The sequence below is a fragment of the Mesoplodon bidens genome, assembly GCF_964165515.1.
Source record: "Mesoplodon bidens genome assembly, chromosome: 2".
Lineage (NCBI taxonomy): Eukaryota > Metazoa > Chordata > Mammalia > Artiodactyla > Ziphiidae > Mesoplodon > Mesoplodon bidens.
In genome coordinates, this window is record NC_138177.1 from 156,795,225 (window position 1) to 156,818,352 (window position 23,128).

The window sequence follows — 23,128 nt, forward strand, 5'->3', positions numbered from 1 at the left end:
AAAAAAAAAAAGAATAGGCTCTGTCTCTTAGAGATGCAACCAGGATGAAATGTGATGTCATGTAGCTGGGACTTGACATGTTGCCACCCGCTTATGACTGTTCCAGCCCTGTTTTAACAGAGGGCTGAGAAGCTTGTCCAGGCCGCCTCTTTCCTGCTCCAGGCCCCAGAGTGTTCTTGCCTTTGTCCTTCTTTGGCCAGCACGGTGACTGCCAGGTCCACGCTTCCTCTCTTTCCTTCCAGCTTGGCTACGTGGGGATTCTGGTGAAGAAGCAGATGGCAGCTGGGGCTGAGTGTGACAGTGATTACACTGTGAAAGGGCGATAATTTATTCTGTTCAGCCTTGACTCGGAGTTGGAAGGAGAAATCTATTACTTCTGGAAGGCAAGGCTGAGGGTGACCTCCACTCGCTGACATCCAGCAGGCAGCTGGCCCTTGTTCTTCTGGCTCCTTAGCTGGGGGAAGGTGGAGGGTGGGTCTGGAAGGACCCCAGGGAGCATCCCTGGGCAGGGACCTCCAGTGGGAATTGGGGGTGAGGGGTGAGCTGCGGGTGGCCTGGGGGAGAGGAAGCTGGGAAACAGCAGGGCACCAGCCCCATGCAGAAGGGACGGCCCAGGAGTGGTTCTCTCGGTTTCTCTGGCTTGGCTGGGGTACCAGGCCCAGCCCGTGCTTAGGCCTTTCCTTCATTAATCTACTCATCTTCCTCGTGACTGGCAGATGTCTTCTAAGCGGTGGGGAGAAAGATGTAGAACTAATCCCCACTTTAATAAAAACAGCTTCCCGATTAAATATGTATGAACACATACTGATTTGGGGATTAAACAGAAAAGAAAATTGAGACTGTAATTGAGCTGGGGAACATGTACAGGGTGACACTTGGGTTGTACTTCTCCAAACACACCTGCTGGGACTGGGCCTGGGCCTGGGCCTGGGGCTGCCGGGACGGGGAGCAGGGAGACCTGTAGGTGTGGAGCCAGCCAGCGGCACCTTGGGTGCTCGTCAGTGACAGGCAGCTTCTGAGAAAAAGCAAGAAGCTGAGAAGAGATTCAGCTCACTGCCTTCTGACTCCAAGTGTAAGGTCGTGTTTACTGTGGGCCAGCCTGGACGGTCTGATTATATGAGAGCTTGCAGAGTTGTAGAATCGTGTATCCTCCAAGCTGGGAGGGCTGTTGGCCTTGAGTCCAGCCCCTTGCCTGAAACTGATCACCTTCCCTCACTGACACAAGGTCATCTAATGTCTCCTTGGATGTCTCCAAGGACGGGGAGCTCACCACCTTTCATGGGGAGCTGAGAGCTCTTGGAAGGAGCCAAAGCCTGTCTGACTACCATATCCATCTGTAGGTTCCATATCTAATCCATGGGTTGGAAAGAGGAGAACAAGGACACGGTGACGTAGATCTGATTACTTGTAATCCACAGACTAGAAAACAGACTCAGAGATCTTAAGTAATTTTTACATAATCCTCACCACCCTTATCATAATGGAAATGATTTATTGAACACCTATTATATTCAGGCACTTTACATACATGCTGATCCTCACAACAGCCCTGGAAAGTAGACATATATATATATATATATATATATATTTTTTTTTTTTCTGGTACGTGGGCCTCTCACTGTTGTGGTCTCTCCCGTTGCGGAGCACAGGCTCTGGACGTGCAGGCTCAGCGGCCATGGCTCACGGGCCCAGCCGCTCTGCGGCATGTGGGATCCTCCCGGACCGGGGCACGAACCCACGTCCCCTGCATCGGCAGGCGGACTCCCAACCACTGCGCCACCAGGGAAGCCCAATATATTTTCTCGATTGGGCAGAGTGAGGACTGAGGCTCAGAGGCTGGAGGTGTGGCATGGCGCTGGCCATTTCTTGCTCTATTCCAGAGAAGTGTGGTCTTCTGGTCCTTGCTGTTAACACCTCAGGATCCCCCCGCCACAGCCCAGCCTGTGTGGTCCGGCCAGGATGCCCCCTGTCTCCCTGAGCCTGGCTCTGGCTCTTGCCTCACATGTCCCTGTGTGCGCCTCTTCCCTGGAATCTGCTGGGACTCTGTCATCCTTTCCCAGCCTGCATCCCCTCCCCTCTGCTCTCCCCTGCTGCTCCCAACCCCCTGACCTAACATCTGCTGAGGTCTGCCTTTCCCCATAGCCCTAGGCTCACACATCCTCGAGGTGCACTGCACTTTACAGTGTACAGAACAATTTTACATTTGCTATCTCATTCAAGGTCCATAATGACTTGATAGCCCATACAACAGCTGAAGAATTTTTTTTTCTTTTTTAAATTTAATTAATTAATTTTTTTACACCTTTATTGGAGTATAATTGCTTTACAATGGTGTGTCAGTTTCTGCTTTATAACAAAGTGAATCAGTTATACATATACATATGTTCCCATATCTCTTCCAGCTGAAGAATTTGAGCAATAAACAAATGAGGCAATTTGCCCCAAATCACAATGACGTTGCTAGGTATGTCTGTCCAGGTGATGTTACACCTGTCCCAGGAATAGGTGCCTTTTTCAGCACCCATGCAAGACACACTGAGGCTGTGTGATGGGGTGGAAAGAGTATATGGATTTGAGTTCAAGCCCCCATGCGTCCTCTGGCTGGCTGTGTGACCTTGGACAAATTATGTAACCTCTCTGAGTCATATTTTTTTCAAGCTTAGCTTGATCCCATCTCTGGGGCTGGAGCCAGAACCCATATGGGCACACCTTTTAGAAGTGCCTCCAGAACCCAGTGTTTGTTTTGTCCACATGGCTAATCGTGAGAGAGACACCTGCCAAGACAGCTCCCCGCTCACTGTGGCCTTGGGATTAGGAGAGAGAAAGGCATAAAATGCGGCGTGAAGGGACAGGAGTGCCCCAGTGCCGTGTGACAATGCCCTGCTCATCAGGACTCCCGGGGACGGCTGAGAGCCCACAGGCCCCCAGCTGCAGCTGCCTCCGCCCTGTGGTTATTAAAGCAATAACTTAATTTTAATAAGAGTCTGAAGACTTCTTCAGGAAGCTGCTGCCACCACTCTGTCCCTGATTAAAAGAATGAATCAGGCAGGATCCAGCCTCCACCTAGTGAGGCTGGGAACGGGAGCACTGGGCTGAGCTCTCTCCAGAGACTCCAGCGTCTGCAGAGGGAACCCAGGCTTTGGGGCTGTGTCCTTCTCCCTACAGATGGGAGGGACGGTGGTGGAGGGCCCAGGCTCATACCATCAGAGTCCTGGGCCTGCCTCCTGGCTCCTCTGCTGACCAGCTGCAGGGCTGACATTGAGGGGCTTAGATTCTCTGAACCTCAGTTTCTTCTTCTGTGAAATGAGCATCATAATATCGGGCTCAGACTATTGGGTGAGATAATGTGAAAAAGGACAAAAGGGACATAGGCAGAGCCCATGCCTGGCTCACATATGGGTGGGATGAGAACCCACGGGCTATTATCCTAGTCATCGGGTTTCTCTCTCTTACCTTAAATCAGCATTTCTGTGCACCTGTTACATGCAGGCGATGACTCGAACCCTGGGCTCCTGAGTCCAAGTCTAGGAATTTTCATGACCCCAACGTACAGGCTACGGAAAATTTAAGCCCCAGATCCTTCCTGATGGTCTGTAGAATCTTGGGATTGTAAACTCCACACACTCCTAGGACCCGAGGGGGTCATTCAGTGTATAGTTCATCCCCCTGTCTCATAGACAGAGTACAGGAAGGTGGTAGCCTCTTCTTTCTCCTGCATCCCTGCCTAAACCTTGTGATGGTTAGAGAAAGAAACATGTGGCAGGCTTTCAAAACCAGCCCTCCCACTTCTCAGCCTGGCAAGTGTGGGTCTGGGGGGGACTTCTGCCCCCTTCCTCAGGCCCTCCTCCCCTGTTCCCCTCAAGGACAGCCTTGGGCATTTTCTGGTTTCTTAGGGCTGCCTACCTGGTGAAGGAAATCCAAATTCCATCATATTTGAGATGGTCCTGTATGCTGAGCTTGTGGGTTTGTCCCCTGCAGGCTGGAGGTCCCTGAGGTTCTTGAGCTGTTTGTCACCGCAGGCCTGGCCTGGTGGCTTAGTTCTCAGGACACTCCCTTAACCTCCTCCTGCCTCCCAACCACCACCACAAAGTGCTTCTGGGAGGTGTTCGGTCCAGGATGTCAAGAGCAGAGCTCATTCCATCACCTCCCCGTGGATGGAGGAAAAGGGTCCAAGTGAGATTCTATCACTCTCATTCCCAGTATTCTTCCACTCTGCTTAGCCTGAAATCCAAACCTCTTACTGTGACTTTCAAGGTCTTATCTATCAGAGAGCTGGAGATTTCCCATTTGTCTCCTAAGATTCAGGCTTCACTCTTCTCCACACTGTTCTAGATCTAGGAGGGTGATCCATAAGGATGTTCTCTGGCTCCTGGGTGGCCATGGCCAGTGGGTGTCACCAACACGAGGGTGGGGGGAGGGAGAGAGTGAGGCTGGGTGTTGATGTCATGGGTGCTTTCCCCATGGGGCCACTGCAGCTGGGGTGTGTTCCATTCCTCTCTACACAGCTCTGTCTGCATCTGGCAACTGCTCTCTCCTGCACCCTCTTGCTGGGGATTCTGGCAGCCCTAGAGATCTGTACCATCCTTGTGATGTCCCTGCACACACCTGTTTCACGAGTCCCTTTATTAAACTGTCCTCACGTGAGCCCACTCACGTGCAACATCGTTGTTCTGCTGGGATCCTGGCTGATCCACCCCTGCGCACCTGTCTGATCACCCAGGACTCTTGTCCAGCAGGTGTGACAGCCCTTTATAGCTGGGAGTCTCTTCTGGCTGGATGATGCCTGTGCCCAGCCCGTTGCTGAATACTGTGAATGTCACCCCTGACTTCACCTTCTCTCTGTCTCCCCCTCACCTAGTACATCCCAGCCACATTGACTGTTGTTCTTCTCCTTGAACAAGCTGGGCCTGAACCCACCGCTTCCCTGACCACCCCTATCTCCCAGCACCTTCTATCGCATCTGCCTGTATCAGTCAGGGGCCCAGCAGGAAGGGCAAGTCACGTTCAGCTGGGAATCTGAAGAGATGCGACAAGTATAAGGGAATCCGGCGACCAGCAAATGAGGGAAGCAGTTAGCACCCAGGGACCTTGGGGGCCCTGGAGGAAGGGGTGCTGTCAGAGTCTGGAGACACTGGAGGCTCTGTCATAGAAGGATCAGCCCTGCAGACCCAGGCAGCAAGGCAGGGAGGGAGCAGGAGAAGAATCACTGTACCTCTCTCCTCTGGTGCCCTCGTTTCCTGCCCGGTTCCTTGTTGTCTGAATCCTAGAAGCCGCCAGCAAGGGAGCCCTGGGATGCAGTCCACAGGGCTCGAACCCCAGAGCACAGAGCAGAGCAGGCGTGGGGGTCTGAGAACAGATCGATTTCAGGGTGAGAAACGGAAAAACCAGCACACCTTGTGTTGCCTTTGTTGTGCAATCACCACCTGAAATAGTCTTATTTCTTTGGTTGGCTGGTGTTTTACTGGCTCTCTTTTCTACTGGAGTGTCAGCTCCACAAGGACAGGGAACTTCTTGCTTGGCCCCTGTGGGACCCACCCCAGTGCTGGGCAAGGTGCCTGGAACAGGGCAGATCTTCCATAACTCTATGGAATGAAAGAATTAGGAGAGAATGAGAATCTGCATGAGGCTCAAGTTTCATTCAGGCCAGCAGCTCTGTTGCTTAGGATTCCCTGGGCCATCTTCATCCCCCTTGGGTTCAGCCTGGGGATGGGCACCCCAGGACAGGGAGGGGATGTGTGTGTGTCCTGCCAGATTGGAGGCTGACATTGGCCCAGCAGCTTCCGTGGCCACGGTAAGCGTGTAGGAATTGAGCCTAAGGGGTGGGGTGGAAGCCCAGAGCTCCCCTCTTCCCCTTGTCCTAGGCTGTAAGCTGCCAGTCCAGCTTTGGAAGGATGGCAGAGGGTAGACCACCTGCACACTGGGAAGCTCCAGGCTTGGGGAGAAGGTCCTAGCATGGGCGAGGGGACCCTTCTTTGTTTTCTTCCAGCCGCAGAGCCAGAGACTGAAAGGGGAAGAGAGAGAGTGAGCAAGGAGGAGAGATGGGTGTTTTCCTCTCTTTGGGGCAGATGACCCATTTCCATCATATCTGGGGTCCCTGAAGTCCTGGGCGGGTCCTGGGAGCAGTTCTGGGAGGAGCCCTTCACCGTGTGGGGCCCATCACCTGGTGCATACGGGTGCAGGCTGTTCACTCAGGTCATCCATTCATTTGCTTAGCAGCTATTCACTGAGCACATGCTATGTTCCAAGCTCTGGAGAGAATCATGAACCAGGCACGGGCCTGCCCCACCTGCACATGGTCCGCGTTTCCAGGGCTCCCTGACGGTGGTATTACTCGCATCTCCCCAGCCGTTCTGTCACAGCGATGTGCTTGCTAAAACGTAACGTAACAGAGGCAGTGGACTCTGCCGTGGGCATTTTCCCACATTGCTGTGTCATAGTAGCTCCGAGTGGAGACCTTACTCTGGCAGTGTCGGCATCGCTCAGCAGGTCCCATGAGAGCATTACTTACGTGACTCCGTGGGCCCTCCACGCCCTGGTGCTCACCGCTCAGGGTGCCCTCCCAGACATCCTTGGCATCCCTTACATGCTGCTTGACCTTTGCCAGGCCCATCTCCCAGGACCTGGATCACGCACACTCTACATTATCGAGTCCATCACGGGGAAGCGACTCAGTTCACTTCGACCTGGATCTCCCAGACTTACAGGAAAATACTGTCTGTGGTGACTGGTAGTGGTGGAAGCGGACAGTGTCAAGGGCAGAAGCTGGATCAGCGAAGACAGAAACCAAAGCCCAAGTGCTCTGGGAGCAGGAAGAGACTTTGCAAAATGGCTGCGGCTCCTTGTCAATGATGTATGAAATGCAGACCATATGCTGTGAGCCTTCGTGCGCAGGAGCTTGGCTGGGTTCCCCGGTGTCTCCCTGCGGAGCTGTTTGCTGCGGCCCTGCGCTCCCAGCCCCCACCATTCTGGGAGTCCTCATCAGACCGCAGACCGTGGCAAGGTCACAGCCCCTCCTTCCTCTGGTCTCGTCCCAGGAGAAGGTGCCGCGCACAGTAGGCGCTCAACCTATGTGGCAAACATCGCTTCTGCCTACCCTGGTTCTTTGAAGCTTGAGCAGAGCTGGGGGGATGAGGGTTGTCATGAGTTGGGGACACCATTGTGCCCAATCTTGGCGTTTCCCGGATGGAAAGCCGAGCACGAAGTGGGATGTGACCTCACCCAAGGTCACACGGGAGAAAGTGGCAGAGCCAGGGCTGGACCCTAAGGCTCTTGACCTCCATCCCGGGGGTTCATAATGAAACCTAGAGCCAAAGGGCTTTGTTTCTCCTGGGTGGTTCCCAAATCTTTAGTTCTAACTGTATGTTTTTGGGCAAGCCCCGTAACTTCTGTAAGGCTCTGTTTCCTCATCTGTCAAATGGCATACTAATCTGATTAGCATTTTGTCACGGTTGGAAAAGTTGTACACGGTGAGCCTGGCCCTGTGCTTGGCTCATTGAAGGCATGCAACAAATGTTTTATCTCCAGTCCTGGGCTCTCTCCAAAGCTCCAGCAGCTGGTACCTAAAAGTTAAGATGTTAAAGAGGAAAAGCCGAACACTGGTCTGAGCCTGTACCTCCCATTAGTGAGGCTGCCGTATTCCCAGGCACCTGGGCTGGAAACCCCAGAGTCATTCTGGTTCCATCCTGAGACCCCCATCTCTGCTACAGCCAAGCAGGCACCTTGCCTTGTCTCTCCCATCTGTCCCCTCCTCTCCACCCCCTACCCTGCTACCTCTGGCCCACCTGTTAGTCTCTGAATTAGTCAAGGTTTTAAAAAAATTTTCAAGTGATAAAACTCCAACTCAAATGGGCTTCAGCATAAGAGGCAATTTATTGGTTCATGGCAACTGCATTCTTCCTGGTGCTCAGGGCAAAATTCTAGGCACCTTTCATCCTTGACGCCTCTCTCTCTCTCATACCTCACTTTCCATCCATTAGCAAACCCTGTTGGCTCCATCTTCAGGTTACATCCGGAATCCACGCTCTTCTCCCTCCCCCACCGCTGCTCTTCCAGTGCAAGCCACCACCATCTCTCACCTGGATGGTTGCAACAGCCTCTGAATGAGCCTTGCTGCTCCTGCCCTTGACCCCTGCTGTGGGTCTCTGCACAGCACGTGGAACTGTACTTTTAGAGCTGAAGTCATATCACGTCACTCCTCTGCCCGTAAGCCTCCAAGGCTTCCCCCATCACACAGAGTAGAATCCAAATCCTCCCCACTGGGCTCTCCACCTCCCTGACCTCCTCCTCCACAGCCCCCTCCCTCCTGTCTCCGGAATGTGCCAAGCACAAACCAGCCTCAGAGCATCTGCCGTTACTGCTTCTGCGGCATGGAAAGCTGTTCCTTTAAGTATTGGTGTGGCCCATTCCAAGCTCTGCTCGGGTGTCCCCTTCTCAAAGAGGATTCCAGCACATCAGATATAAGCTTCGAGTGCCCTGCTCTGTTTTAGTTCTTGCATCCCTCACCACCTGACATTCATTAGTTAGTTTATTGTACGTGTTCCTCCACTGGAGTGAAGCCCCCACGAGAGCTGGCATGCTGTCAATGCCTGGCATATACTAGGTGCTCAATAAAAAATTTTTGAATGAATGGATGGATACATGCCAGGTGCTATGCGAGGTGCTGGGGAACACAACAGTAAACACAGCCGAGTGGTCCCAGACCTTTACAGTTTGCTCTGCCTTGAGAGTGATGAATATTAAATGATTTTGATTTAATTACTATTAAATACATTAAAACAAATGATGATTTAATTTCTATTGAGAAATATGCTACGGGGGAAGAGCACTGATACGACAGTGAATTAACCAAGGGCCCTGAAGCAGAGGAAAGGGTGTAGGGTGAAGGTATATCTGGGAGGGTTTCCTTGAGAAGCTGATATTTTAGATGAGACTTGAGGGATGGGGAGTTGTCTCAATGAACAGTGAGGGAGAAAGCAGTCTGGGTGAAGGAAGAGCATGTTCAAAGTCTCTGACTGGGAAAAAGTCAGTGCTTTTATGGAACAGTAGGAAGCCAGGGTGACCAGGGCAGAGTGGAAGGGGAAGGGGTTGGAGGGAAGGAGCTCAGGATGGGAGCGAGGCTGTGAGCTCCCTGAGGGCAGGAGCCTCTGCTCCTGTTTCACATACCTCCAGCCCAAGCTCAGTCCTGGCACATAGCTGGCAACGGGGTGCCATGCAAGGAATGATGGATAAGGAGTCCTCAGACCTGGAGTCTAACCCTTACTTGGTGTGTGTCCTTGTGCAAGTCCTATTGATTCTCTGAGCACATCTGTCCCTCATCTGGTGGCATAGGGACCAATGATAGAACCATGCCCCTCCAGGAACCTGCTCTGTACCCTGGGGTGCCCATGCAGCTGACCAGGTTGCCAGCAGCGAGGGTGTCAGGCTGGGTCTTGAGCAGGGGCTCCTGGAGACATCTGGAACTTTGGAAATGTCCTTTCCTGGACATCTAGGACAGGAGCCACTATCCTTCGACAGGACTGGAGCTTCCCCATCCATAGACAGTCGAAAAGAAAACAAAGCACCCTTCAGCTCGAGTCACCCCCATTCATTGTTGCTCTCCATGACTTGGAAAGTCAGGGAATCGCGTCTCATTTGGTCCCTCCCTGTTTCCCCCAGAGGGATCTGCCCAAATGTCTGCCTGTCTCGGACACGGTTTACGTCTCCTATGGAAAGCGTGAAGCTCACAGCGAAATGAGTTGCTTGCATCTTGCAAGGCTCGATCATAAAGGATGGCAATGACGGGCTCAAGGCAATAGGTCATGTTGATATTTTCACATTAGTTTGCTGTTCTTATTACATTCTGATGGATGGAGAGAGTGGGGATTTTATCGTAATCTCATTCCTGTCTTAAACTGCTAATTCATGCCTGAGTTCCCTCTTCCATTTTGTTTCTACAAATTCAGTCAAGTGCTGATGGCATGAAGATTTAATATGCAGCTGCAAGAAGAGGCATGCGGATAGGAAAAACGTTAGCTGGGGAGCAACGTTTTGAAGAGAACAGTCTAATCAAGTCATTTTGTTATGAAAGCGCCTTGGTTACCCTGGGAGGTTGGGCTCCCATATATAATAGAAATAACTACATAACAACAAAACACTATCTTACACGCATACGGTACTTTTTGCTTTTCAAAGTGATCCATTCAAATGTTTGGGTTTTTTTTTTTCCCTCGAATCCTCCTAAGAGCCCCATGTGGCTGGGAGGGTATGATTATTCCTATTTTATAGGCGAAGAAACTGAGACTCAGAGAAGGGAAGTGACTTAGACCAGAGCCTCTCATCTCTTGCGTATAGAAGTGAATCACCAGGAGGTCCGGGGGAAGAGCCTGCATCTCTAACAAATTCCCAGGTGAGGCACACTTTGAGTAGCAAAGGTTTGATGATGTTTGTGTATGTGCATGTGTGGTTATGGGTGTTTTCATATATTCTGTGGCTTCCTTTGAACTGCCCTCTCCCTGACTATCCGTTTTGGCAGCTAAAACCTCCTCCTCACGGCTTCACCAGGATCCTAGCATATTTACGGTCTCTGCCTCCCCAGGGTGTCCTGGTGTACCTCATTTGTCTGCCCACCTCCTCTCCCTCTGTCTTTGGTTTTTCCTTTCTCCTGGGGTGGATGTTTCATCTCAGTCCTGCTGACAAACCCACACTGTTCCCTGGACACCCGCGAGTTCTCAGCAGGGCCTCCTGCCCCCCCTCCCTCAGCATTTGGAGCTATGTGGGCAGGGGGGTGGATCCCACTGGCTGCATGGACCAGGGCACTACGTGGTGGGTGAAAGAGCCCTTCAAATCAGGGAACAAAGGAGAGACATGTAGGAATCATGGGGACCTGCAGGGCCTTCTGTGCGCACAGCCCTCTACAGTTACAAAGTGTTTTGGCAGCCACGCACACCGGATCCTCACGACCAACCCAGGAGCTCCCTCTTGGGACATGTGAAGAAACTGAGGCTCCGAGAACTTCTGTGACCTTGCCCAAGGTCACAAGCCACTTCGGGCAGAGCCTGAGCTCTAAGCAGGTCTTCCGACCCCAAGTCTGATGTTCTTAGTGGAGATCATCAGAAGTGCCTTGAAATGCACCCGGAGCAGCTCTTTCTGGGGGCATTTACAGCTTTTTCTGCATTTTGGACCAGGAGTGGAAGTCACACTGCAGAGCCCTTGCTGGCTGCTTCCTGCCAGCTTGTGGCATGTAGTATGAGTTCCGTCAATGTGACCCGAGCTGGATGGCCGGTCAAGAGGCATGTGTGGCATGAAACCTTCAGGCAGATCCCCCTGCTTTCTCTGTCCCCTTCTAGTCTGCTCCGGGTTCTCGCTTCCTTTCAATGGCTTTCTCTCTCCTGCTGCTTTCTCTGTTTCTCTTTTTCTCTCCCCTTGTCTCTCTCTCTTTTCAGAGAATAAAACTGACTGGACTTGGCATTATCTGTTGGTTTCCATGGTAATAAAATCTGTTTCCGATAATGGCCCTTCCCTGGCTGTGGTTAGTTTTGGTAATTTTAGCAGCACTGTTGCACAGGCCACCTGCATTTCAATACGATGCGAGCTGGATGCGACTGCCGCTTTCAGGTTGAATAGAAATAAGGGAAAGTGCTTGCTCTCGAATTTCTAGGCTGGATAAATGCTCGAGAAGAAAAGGCAAAGTTATGTAAACCCTGCAAGCTTGAACGTGAGCGCAGCTTAAGACACGAGTGTGATCATGTCACTTTCCTGATTAAAAGTCTCCCTTTACTGCGAACTCAGAACTGGCAGGGTGAGTCCAGAACTGACCCCTAATCGCCCGTTCTGTCTTGTCTCCGGGCCTCTCCTTCTCTAAGGCTTTGGCCTTAAAATGATGTTTCTTGCCTTTGAGTCTTTGCATATGCTCTTCCATCTGCCTGCAATGCCTTTCCTACCTTGGGCTACCTGGTGAGCTCCTACTCAGACTTCAAGAGTCCGTCCAAACACGCCCACATCCCTCCCTCAACATCTTCCTTTTTTAGGCTTCCCTGTAACTTGTACATTCTTCTATTATGCAAACTTATCCCACCATATCAACATTTCTGTTTCTTTCTTTCTCTTCCATGCCTGAGTGAGCTCTTCAGGAGCAGGGATGCCTGTTGAGTTCAGCTGTGTGGCTCCAGGGCCTGGCACATAGCATGTACTCAGTGAAATAAAAATATATATGGTAACAGCTACCAAGGATGGCTCACTTTCTCCACGTGCCAGCCACTCGACTAAACACTGTATGTGCATCTTCTCACTGCCCCTCACTCTCCTGATGAGGGACCATGGAGGTACCGTACCCTATGAGGTACCATCATTTCCCCCATTTTACAGAGGAGCAAACTGAGGCTCAAAGGGGTCAAGATACTGGCCACAGATGACAAATTTGGTTAATGGAATGCGAAGAAGGATGAATTCAGGTGGAACATTTGAATGACTGGCTCTGAGCTCATGGCCTCCTTTTGAATCTGTAGGAAGATTTTCTTGGAAATCTTTAGGGGGAGCTGTGAGGGCTTTGGTTGCAAGCAGAAGTGGTTCTTGTCTATGTATGGCACGGTGGGGAGGAGGGGGTGGGGGGGCTGGAAGGAGGGAGGATGGGAGGGGAGCACAGATGTGAGGGAGCTGCATACACAGATTTTGCTGATGCTGCGAATGTCCGGGAAAGTGTCAAGAAGACCTGGGGTAAAGGGGCTGGAGCCTTGAGCAGCCCAGCCGGAAAATGGGCTCTCACCTCAGCCCTTGAGCCAGTCTTCACTCCTCTCGGGGGGTTAGAGAGGGTCTGATGTGTGTCTGGGCCCCATGAAAGATTAAGATGGGCCAGCATTGTCAAGATACTGGGAAGGTGAAGGTGAGAATAGAAAACACAGGGACCAGTTGGAAGACCGCTCAGCTTCTTTCTGCTGACAGCCGCCTGCCTTGCCGCCTGGACCGGCTGTGCTCTGATTCGTGTGTAAGCCCAGCCCACGGCTCCCTCAGGACCCGCTTAGTGGCGTCTGTACTTGGAGTTAAAATGGTTCCAGAGAAGCACTTAGTTGGGCCTGAGCCTACAAGGGGGGCCTTGGGGACACTCAGAACGTTGTTTTTTTTTTTTTTTTTTTTTTTAAGTGAGTCGTTGCCTCCACCCCTGTCAGTCCTGCAGGACTGTGGCAGGAGTTTGCTGCAAAGCATAGAGCCCAGGACGAAGCAGAGCCCTTGGCTCTGCTCAGGGTCAACCAGGATGGGGCCTGCAGGGCTTTTCCACGGATCAAGGTCTGCAGGAGGCTGAGGGCAGTGGAGGTGGCTCCCGCCCAGCCTCTGGCTTCACAGGGGCTGGAATTGAGCCAGACTCTGTCCCCAACCTCCCTCGCCACAGTAACGGAGAGCAGTCTGATGCTCCTTCCACATTTGCCTTTATGTGAGATTGGGTAAACTGACTTCAGAGGCTCTGGAAAGAGAGATGACAGGAGGTGATTATTAATAATAACAGCCAATGCTTATATAGCGCTTACGACAGTGAAGTCCTAATATTATTCCCATTTTACAGGTTAGAAAACTGAGGCACAGAGAGGTTAAGTAATTTGCCCAAGGTCTCACACACACATGGTGGAGCCAGGATTTGAATTCAGGTTCATGCTCTTTTAACTACCAGGCAAGGAGTGACTGGCGGAGACACGACCGGAAACTTGAAGGACATTCGATCAGTAACATTTGTGAGCACCTTCCATGGGCCAGCCTGGGCTCCGCTGTGATGATGGGAGGGTAGGATCCTAGAGGAGGAGAGGCCGGTTCCAGCCTCCAAGGATGCCTGCCGGGCTCTCATGCTCCTTGGATGAGTTGCAGGCTGATGGGGCTGGGAACCCAGGAATGGCCTGGAGCTGAGTTTTGGGATCGCAGACCAGGGTTTGACTCCCTGCTCTGTTCCTTTCTACTTGCATGGTCTCGGGTAAGAGACAAGGACGCCTCCTAGCTTGGGTCCTTCTTCTGCCAAATGGGAAACACGTATTTCACGACGGCTCTCCTGCAGGCTGACCTGTGTTCCCCAGAGGTGATAGATGGCTTAGTGTTTTATAAATGTACTGATCTCCCCAGAGGAGAGGGAGTTTTAGAAAATACACATTCTAGAAGGAATAGCCCACTTTTACTCAATGTGGGGACCTTGAACAGGGACCTCTTTTTTTTTTCACTTCAATTTTTCTTTTAATTTATGCTCAAGTACAACCTAATTTCCTCATCAATAAATTTCAATGACATCTTTGTCCAAAGCAGTATATTATCTCACCCTTGACATATACATATTCACAAATACAAGACAGAACAAAGACATGCTCAAATCCTTCCTGAATATTCTATCTATTAAAACCCACAAAAAGCATTACTACGTTAAACAAACTTCCTCTTGCAAGCTATCATTCTAGCGTTTTATGTGGGAAAATATGTCCTCTAGATTTGTGGACTCTAAATCTTGTTGGTTCAATCAAAATAGTAATACATGAAACAACAAATGGAAAAACAATATTAAAATGTTCTTTCTTATAGGCACACTCCCTGCTCCCAGTGTTGCTCCGCTTCCACCATCAAGCCTTTGTCCTGGCTGTGCATCAGGAATCGCTTCTCTGCTTTGCACATAATGATGTCAATAACTATGGAATTGAGATGTGAGCTTGGAAATAGGACAATTGTTGAAATGGCCTCTTGCAGGCATGCCCAGTCTGGGACTTCTCAGATTCAATTTAGATAAACTTTTAACTCTGGCATCAGGAAGAGCTGCATAAAGTTATCCTTCTTTACTCCCATTTTGCAGGAAGTAAAACTGAGGTACCCGGAAGGCTGGGCCAGCCGGTGGTAAGTCTGGAAATTCTGACTTGCAATATGGGACATGCCTCAGTCCTTGTTCAATATTTTGCCTCAAGCCCTGGGAGGAGTTTGACTCAGACCAGGACAGACCTCGGAATCACCCCAAAGATCCAGAGGAGCCAGATGCTCCCATCATCCCCCCATGACTCCCAAGGTTCCTCTCCCCTGAGCTGGGCCTTCCCTCTGTTGGTCCATGATTCCTGCTTGGCAGATGCTCTGAAATGGTCTGCCTGATCCCCTCCCAAAGTAGCACCTCCCCATCATACAGGTCAGAGCTAGAAGGGCATCCTAGAACAAGAGGGGAAACTGAGGCCCAGAAAAGGGAAGAGGCTTTTGTCCAAGGTCACTCTCCTAGCGTCCTCAGTAAGTCCAGATCTCTCGCCGATCTCCTAAGCTGATCCTTATGAAAAGACAACGGCACCCTAATTCCTCTTCCCGTCAGGTAATAACTGTCTTGTTTAAACTGTCTCTAGGATTAGTCAAACAATCAGAGATCACAGCCAACAGCTGCCCTGTTCTCTCATTACCGGGTACCTATAATTAATATTTATAAACCAAGAGGGTGCTTGTCTTTCTTTGCTGAAAAGGAATTCAGTATTTCCAGTCTGTGACTGCAAACATAAAGCCTCTTGTTACTTATCAAGGTGGACCACTTCAGTAGACGCACTTGTAATTGTAGCTGGCAGAGAACAGGACCCGGGGAGTGGGGAGGCGTTGGACTGAACCTTGGGGTGGGTGTGGAGGGGGGTGGGGGAAGGGAGACAGGCTGGGAAAGGAGACAGAGATACAGAGAGTGCTAGAGTCACAGAGACCTAGAGACACAGAGAAAGAAGAAAATAAAAAGCAAGAGCAAGAGAGAAAGACTACAACCCCAGAGAGAAAGGTGGATTTAGCCAGAGACCCAGATGGAGTCAGAGGTGGTGGTGAGGGGCCCCGGAGAAACAGGACGGGGGGAGACAGAGACAGAGACGTGCACACAGGAGACGGGCAGGCAGACACACAGACAGAAAGATACAGAAAGGGTCAGAGGCAGAGAAAAGATAGAACAAAAGAGAAAACATAAAGAGGCCGAGGAAAGACGAAAGTGAGAGAACAAGAGAGGGAGAGAGGGCAGAAACTCACTGACAGCAATAGGATGAGGACAAAATATCCAGAGAGAGTCAGAGAGAGACAGAGAGGCCACCGAGTGACCTGGAGAGAGAGGCACACAGAGCAGAGTGACTGGCGGGGAGACAGAGGCAGTCACAGCTCTCGGTCCATCTGCCATCCAGTAGGTGGCACCTGGCACAGAACCTGCACATAGTAAGGCATTCAGCCAACCCACACACGACCTGGCACCTGGTTGCTCCCCCAGCACAGATCCTGGCATAAGCTTCCCAGTACAGGACCTGGCACCTACTAGAGATGCCCCTCCCCCAGCACAGATCTGGCCTATGGTAGGTGACCCCAACTAGGGGTGGGTGGGACATGGTGTTTCCCTGGCGGGCTGGTGGTTAAGACTCAGCGCTTCCACTGCAGGGGGTGTGTGGGTTCAATCCCTGGTTGGGGAACTAAGATCCTGCATGCTGCGTGGCAAAAGAAAGAAAGAGAGAGAGAGGGAGGGAGGGAGGGGGAGAGAGAGGGAGAGAAGAAAGAAAGAAAGGAAGGAAGGAAGGAAGGAAGGAAGGAAGGAAGGAAGGAAGGAAGGAAGGAAGGAAGGAAGGAAGAAAAGGAAAGAAAATCCATAAAGGAGTCCATTCCAGCCTCCAAACTTTGCCTTGTGATCTACCCTGCCTGTGACCAGCAGGGGGCAGTGGAAGGAGCACTGGGCTGGGAGTCAGGAAGTCCAGTCCTGACTCTGCCACTGAATGGTTGACTTGGACAAGTCTGTTTACTTCCTCCTGCCTCTGTTTCCCCAGATGCTGGGGGTGGGGTGGGGTGGCGGGGGTTGGTTCCCAACGGTCTCTCGGGTGTAGGATTCCATGACTTCTGACCCTGCCTCCCTCCTGTCTTGTACCCCGCTCAGATGGCCCCTCATATTCCAAATGCAGCCGAGCCACCCTTCCCGGGCCCACCTGGGTTGTGGGCCAGCCATCCTGCCAAGGACAGGGCTCTTCCTGGGGCCTCCTCGGGCTTTCTGATTTGCACATCAGAGCTCAGGGAGGGTTTTTAGCTGCTCATGCCCCCCGGCCTTGGTGAAGCTGCTGGAGAAGAGGAAGCAGCAGCAAAGAGGCAGCCTTGAACGTGGGCTCTCAGGAGCTATGAACTTGGCCCTGTGAAAGTGGATGCTGCCTGGTTATTCATGAGGGCTGAGGCGAGGTGGCGTGTGTGAGAAGGAGGAAAGGTGGAGGGCGCAGGACTGGGAAGCTGGGAGCTGCCATGCTTAAAGGAGAACCAGGGACCTCGGAGGGATATGCTTAAACCAGCCCCTTTATTTTACAGATAGAGAAAAATGCTCCATAACAGAGCACCACCAAAACTCAGTGGCTTCAAATAAGTCATTTATGTTCATAGGTTTGTGGGTCAGCTGATCTGGCCTGAGCTTGGCTGGGGGCAGCAGTGCATCATGTGTCTCCCCTCCTTCTCCTGAGACCTGGCTATGTCCTTTTCATGGCCGTAGCAGAGGTAAGAGACAAGCAAAAACACACACACTCCTCTTGAGGCCCAGGAGAGAACTTGGAGCCAGCTCGCCCCCGCTTCGACCTTATGCTACTGGCTGAAGCAAGTCGCCTGGCCAAACTCAGATGAAGAGATGGTGCAGTACACCCCACCCGCAGTGAGAGGGTCCTGCAGAGTTCACGGCGAGGGCATGAATAAAGGAAGAGGCAAGGAGTTGAGGCCAATGATGTGATCTATCAAAAGCACCTACTCTGGGCCAGGCCCTGTGCCCAGAGTTAGGGATTCAAAATACACAGGACAAAGGGGCCACCTCACGGAGCTTGCAACAAACATGTGAATAATCAATAAACAATAGAATCACAGATCGTGAAATTAAAAGAAAGGAAATCACAGGGGGTGAGATGGGGAGAAACTGAGGCAACCGCTTTGATGGTCTGGGACAGCCTTTCTGAGGAGGTGGTGTTTGAACAGAGTGAAAGGGTAAGAATAAAGAGATGGAGGAAGAGTATCTCAGACCCAGGATACAGCAAGTGTAGACTCCAAATTTGGTGCTCTCTCCAAGCTCCCCCGCTGCCTCCTCGGGGGAAGGAGCCTGGGGATCCTTAGGGTGACCCCTTTTGTCCACCAGCATGGCCACTGTCCTCATCACCTCTGTCTGGATGACTAATAACTTCCCACTGGGCTCCTACATCCGAACTATCTCCTTGCAATTGGTACACGCCCCATCACAGAGCCCCTTTGTGAACCATGAGTCTGACTATGTCATGCTTTGCTCAGAGCCCTTTCAGGGCCCCTGAGGGTCTATAGGACGCAGTCCAAGCCCCTGAACCTCGGATTTTAGGCTCTGTCCAAATCAGCCCATCACCCCGCCTCCCCAGCTTTGTTTCCTGCCCCATCTTCCTTGCTCCTTTCTCTCCAACCAGACCAAACTTCTTTCTAAAACCTTCCCCGCACTCTCTTGTCTCTGTGACTCCAGGCTGTATCACTCGTCCCTCTTGTCTGTCCGGCTGACTCCTACTTTTCCTTCAAGAGCCAACTCCCTCATCTGGGATCCCACAGGGCCCTGAACAGCCTCTGTTGTAGCTCTCGCCATGCTGTATTGAAGCCATCTGCGGAAAGTGCTAGAGGCAGCATTGGAGCCAGTGATTTCAGTGCCCTTTGCACCACACCAGCTGCCTCGAGGGTAGGGGAACTCAGGATGGCTTTGGACGACCCCTATCCCAATACCATAGTCTGTGTCTTCAACTGGACGACAGGCTCTTTCAAGGTTGGGGCTGCATCCTAACCATGTCTGTGTCCCAGTTGCCAGCCTGAGGACTGGCTGTCCCAGAGAAGGGATCAGCTGATGTTTGGTGTGACTATACGAAGGCACTGGTGTGTTTTGGGGTAGCACCATGGGCTGCCTGGAGGAAACTCTTCATCCTCTTTCCTGCTGGAAACTCCATACCCTGTCCTCTACGCTCTGGTCCAGGGGGCAGGCAGGGTTTTAGGGTGGGTAGCGGGGGAGAGAGATAGGGCTCCTTTAGGAACCAAAGAGGCCTGCCAGGCCCCCAGGCAGGCACTGGCTGAGGAGGATCTCCACTTGCCTTCAAGTCTGAGACAGCAGAATTCTGGGCCATGGTCATAGGTGGGAGAGAAGCTGAGTCTCTGCCAGCTTTAGGGGCAAAACTTTCAGCGAGAAGCAGAATGCCTGGCACACAGTGGGGCTCCATGATGTGTTGAATGAACTGCAGGAAGATCTATGAATACTTACGAGCCTAAAGCCTGCTTCTCAACCTTGACGTTAGAATCACCTGGGGGAGCTTTTAAAACACACCAGAGCCTGGCTCCACCCTGGACCAGTGAAGTCAGAATCTGGGGTTGGGGCTCAAACACACCATTTTCCAAAAAGTCCTATGTTTATTAAGGTAACCTTAGATCTGTAACAGACAAACCTTTACATCTTTAAAAAAATTTTTATTTTATTTATTTATTTTTGGCTGCGTTGAGTCTTCGTTGCTGCGTGCGGGCTTTCTCTAGTTGCGTGGAGAGGGGCTACTCTTCGTTGCAGTGCACGGGCTTCTCATTGCGGTGGCTTCTCTTGTTGCGGAGCACAGGCTCTAGGCACGAGGGCTTCAGTAGTTGTGGCACGCGGGCTCAGTAGTTGTGGCACACGGGCTCTAAAGCCCAGGCTCAGTAGTTGTGGTGCACAGGCCTAGTAGCTCTGCAGCATGTGGGATCTTCCCGGACCAGGGCTCAAACCCGTGTCCCCTGCATTGGCAGGTGTATCTTAACCACTGCGCCACCAGGGAAGCCCAGACCTTTACATCTTAATGACCTAGTGCAGGAGAAGGATTTCTTGCTTACGTAAAGTCCATTCTGCCTGGGGGTGGTTACGTTCCCTGTGGTCATTTAGAACCCAGGTGAGGGAGACTCTGGCATCCTCAGTTCATGGTGTCCAAGGTCATCTGGGTTTCAACATCTAGTCAGCAGATGGGGGACGAGAGAGTGGAGGATTGCTTGGGAGGATTTTTACGGGCCAGCTCTAGAAGTGATGCACACGACTCCCACCCACATTCCATTGGCTAGAGCTCAGTCAATGGTCCCATCTACATGCAAGGGAAATTGGAAAATTTAGTCCTTGGCAGGGAAGTCACTTCCTAGCCACCTAAGGAGGGACCCATAAGTCTTGGTAGCCAGCTGGCCACTCTGTCACAGCTTCCCAGGTGATTCTAATGTGTAGGCAGGGTTGAGAAGAACTGGTCCAGAGCCTCACGACTTGATCAGAATATTGTTCCAAATCCTCGCCACTCAGTCTAGTGTGATGGAGCTGCAGATGAACGCCCTCCTGGGTTGCCATGCCTTCCAACATCATGCTGTTTCTCCCAGCCCAGCATATAGGATGGGTGGGAACCTGCAGAGAATCTCAGGATGCAGCCCTCCTCCCCTGAGGAGGTCCACACAAGGGAGTGATGGGAGGTGAGGATGACCCCAGAGGGGTTAGCCTGGGAGGCTTGGCCTCTGCTCTGAAGCCATCAAAGGTTTGGAGGCGGGCAAGTGGCAGGATGGAAATGAGCTTTAGGAGGATTAATCTGGTTGTGCAGAAGCCTGGAGGAGGTGAGGCTACCGGTCCGTTGTGTTTGAACCAGGCTCTCTGAATGGTCCTGCCTGGTCTGGGGTCTCTTCAGTGTCCAAGAGAGTGATGGCCGTGGGTAGGAGAGAAGCTGAGTCTCTGCTAGCTTTAGGGACAAAATCTTTAGGGAGAATCAGAGTGCCTGGCAGATAGTGGGGTTCCATGGTTTGTTTCCAAGAGGAAGAGATGGAGCCTGCCTCCTGCTTTACCTCTAACATGCCCCCCTTCTAGGAGGTCTTCTTTTGACTCTTTGTGATTGGCCATCCTGAGACTATTCAGAGGAATACATTATAGACTCTGGAAACAATTCTACAAAACTAGTTTCTAGTGTTTTATGCCATGGGAGTGCCGTGTAAGAACTATTTAGTCTCCCAAGGGGATACTTTTGTGAGGGAAACACTCCTTTGTGTATACAAGGTCTGGTGTTTTTGTAAGGGGGAATAAGGACTTTGTAGTTAAATGTATTCACTCATTTATCTAACAAATACTTATGGAGCCCCAGGTCCGATGCCAGGCCTTGGGGACACAACAGTGAGCAGGACAGGCTTAGAGTTCCTGGCCCTCAAGGAGCTCGTGGCCTTTCCCTCCTTTGCCTAGACTCAGAAATGTGTTCTTTTGCAGATGATTCTACCTGTTCTGAAATGCCCGTTACCGAGCCCCATTTAGGCCTATTCAAATTCAAGCTATCCACTGGCATCCTTTGATAGAGAACTAATTGGAACGTAGACACAAAGGTACCTTTACATGTGTGGAGTAAACCAAACAATTTCCTCTTGAGAAAGTGTTTGTAAGGCATTCGGGCTTTGAAAATTTTGCCCAAAGATGTTGAAAGCCACAGGACTAGTTTTTGTGGAGGCAATGGTTTGTTTGTGACATTCCATTTCAGTCAGACTTAATAGTCTTAGCAGTTTTAAAAAAAGGATTTTATTGTTGTTCTGATTATACAAGTAATATATAAAAGTAGAACATTTGGGAAACAAAGAAAGTAGGAGGGAGAAAATAGTGATCACCCATAATCTTACCCTTGAGAAATAACCAGCAGTAACACTTTGGTGTTTTTCCTTCCAGTTTTTCCACTAATGCTTACATTAAAAAAAGTCACTATCAAAACATTACATTATAAGCATTTCCTCCTTTTATTAACATTTACTATAAGCATCTTTTAAAATGACATCTTTTGAATTTGAATACATGCATATCATAATTTTCTTAATTAATTTTCTATGTGAAGCATTTAGGTTGTTTCTAGTTTTTTGATATTATAAGCAATGCTGTGCTGTACATCTTCATGGATGAAGTTTTGTCTGCTCCTCTCATTATTTCCTTAGTATTGATTCCTTTAGAAATTTAGAGTTAGAAAAAACAGCCAAACAATTCGAAGAGACACTTCACAAGATATGCAGATAGCCATAGGCACATGAAAAGCAGTACAATATCATTACCCACCGTAGAAATGCACATTCAAACCACAATGAGATTACGTGAAACACCAGATGGATAAAATTAAAAAGACTAACAGCATCAAGTGTTGGCAAAGATAAGGAGCAACTGGACCTCTCATACATTGCTGGTGCAGTTGAAAATGGTACAACTATTTTGGAAAATGGTTTCCCCTGAAGGTAAACACAAACATACACTATGACCCAGAAATTTTACTTCTTGGTTTATACTCAAGAGAAATGAGTGTGTGTGTCTATAAAAAATATATACAAGAATACTCATAGCAGTTCCATTCCATTGTAGCCACAAACTAGAAATAATCTAAATACTCATCAATAGTTAACTGAATAAGTAAATTGTAGTACTTTCACACAATGGAATATTATACAGTAACAAAAAGGAATAAACTTCTGGTACATGCAAACATATGGATGAATCTCATAGGTATTAAGTTGAGTGAGAAAAGCCAGAAAAAAATTCTGTATGATTTTGTTTATATGAAGTTCAGAACAGGCAAAATGAATCAATGTTTATTAAAATCAGAATGGTGGTTACTTCTGTGGGGAGATACAGACTCCAAAAGTGCATGAAGGAAGCTTATGGGGTTCCAGAATTATTCCTTATCTTGATCTTGGTGGAAGTACATGGGTGTAGAGAAAAGTAAAAAGATTATCAAGCTGTATAATGAAAACAAATACACTTTATATGCTTTTCTGTGTGTAGGTTACCTTTCATTTAAAAAAAACAAAAGAAATTGGGGTGGAATTTCTATGACATCAGAAGGTATTTCTGCCAGAAATTCAGAAATGCAAGAATCCAGCCTCCCTAGTCACTGTCACCTGTATTTGAGGATTTAAAGAAGCATAACACCAGAAACGACAGCAATACTGGAATCAAGTACCATTTTGTTCATAGCTATGAAAGTACCCAAAGTCCCAAATTCAGTACTCTAGTGCAAGGCGGAGTGGGGAGTGTATTAGTCAGGGTTCTCTAGGGAAACAGAACCGATAGGATATATATATAGGAAGAGATTTATTATAAGGAATTGACTCATGCAATTATGGAGGCTGAGAAGTTCTACAATCTGCTATGTGCAAGCTGAAGACCCAGGAAAGCTGTTGGTGTAATTCAGTATGA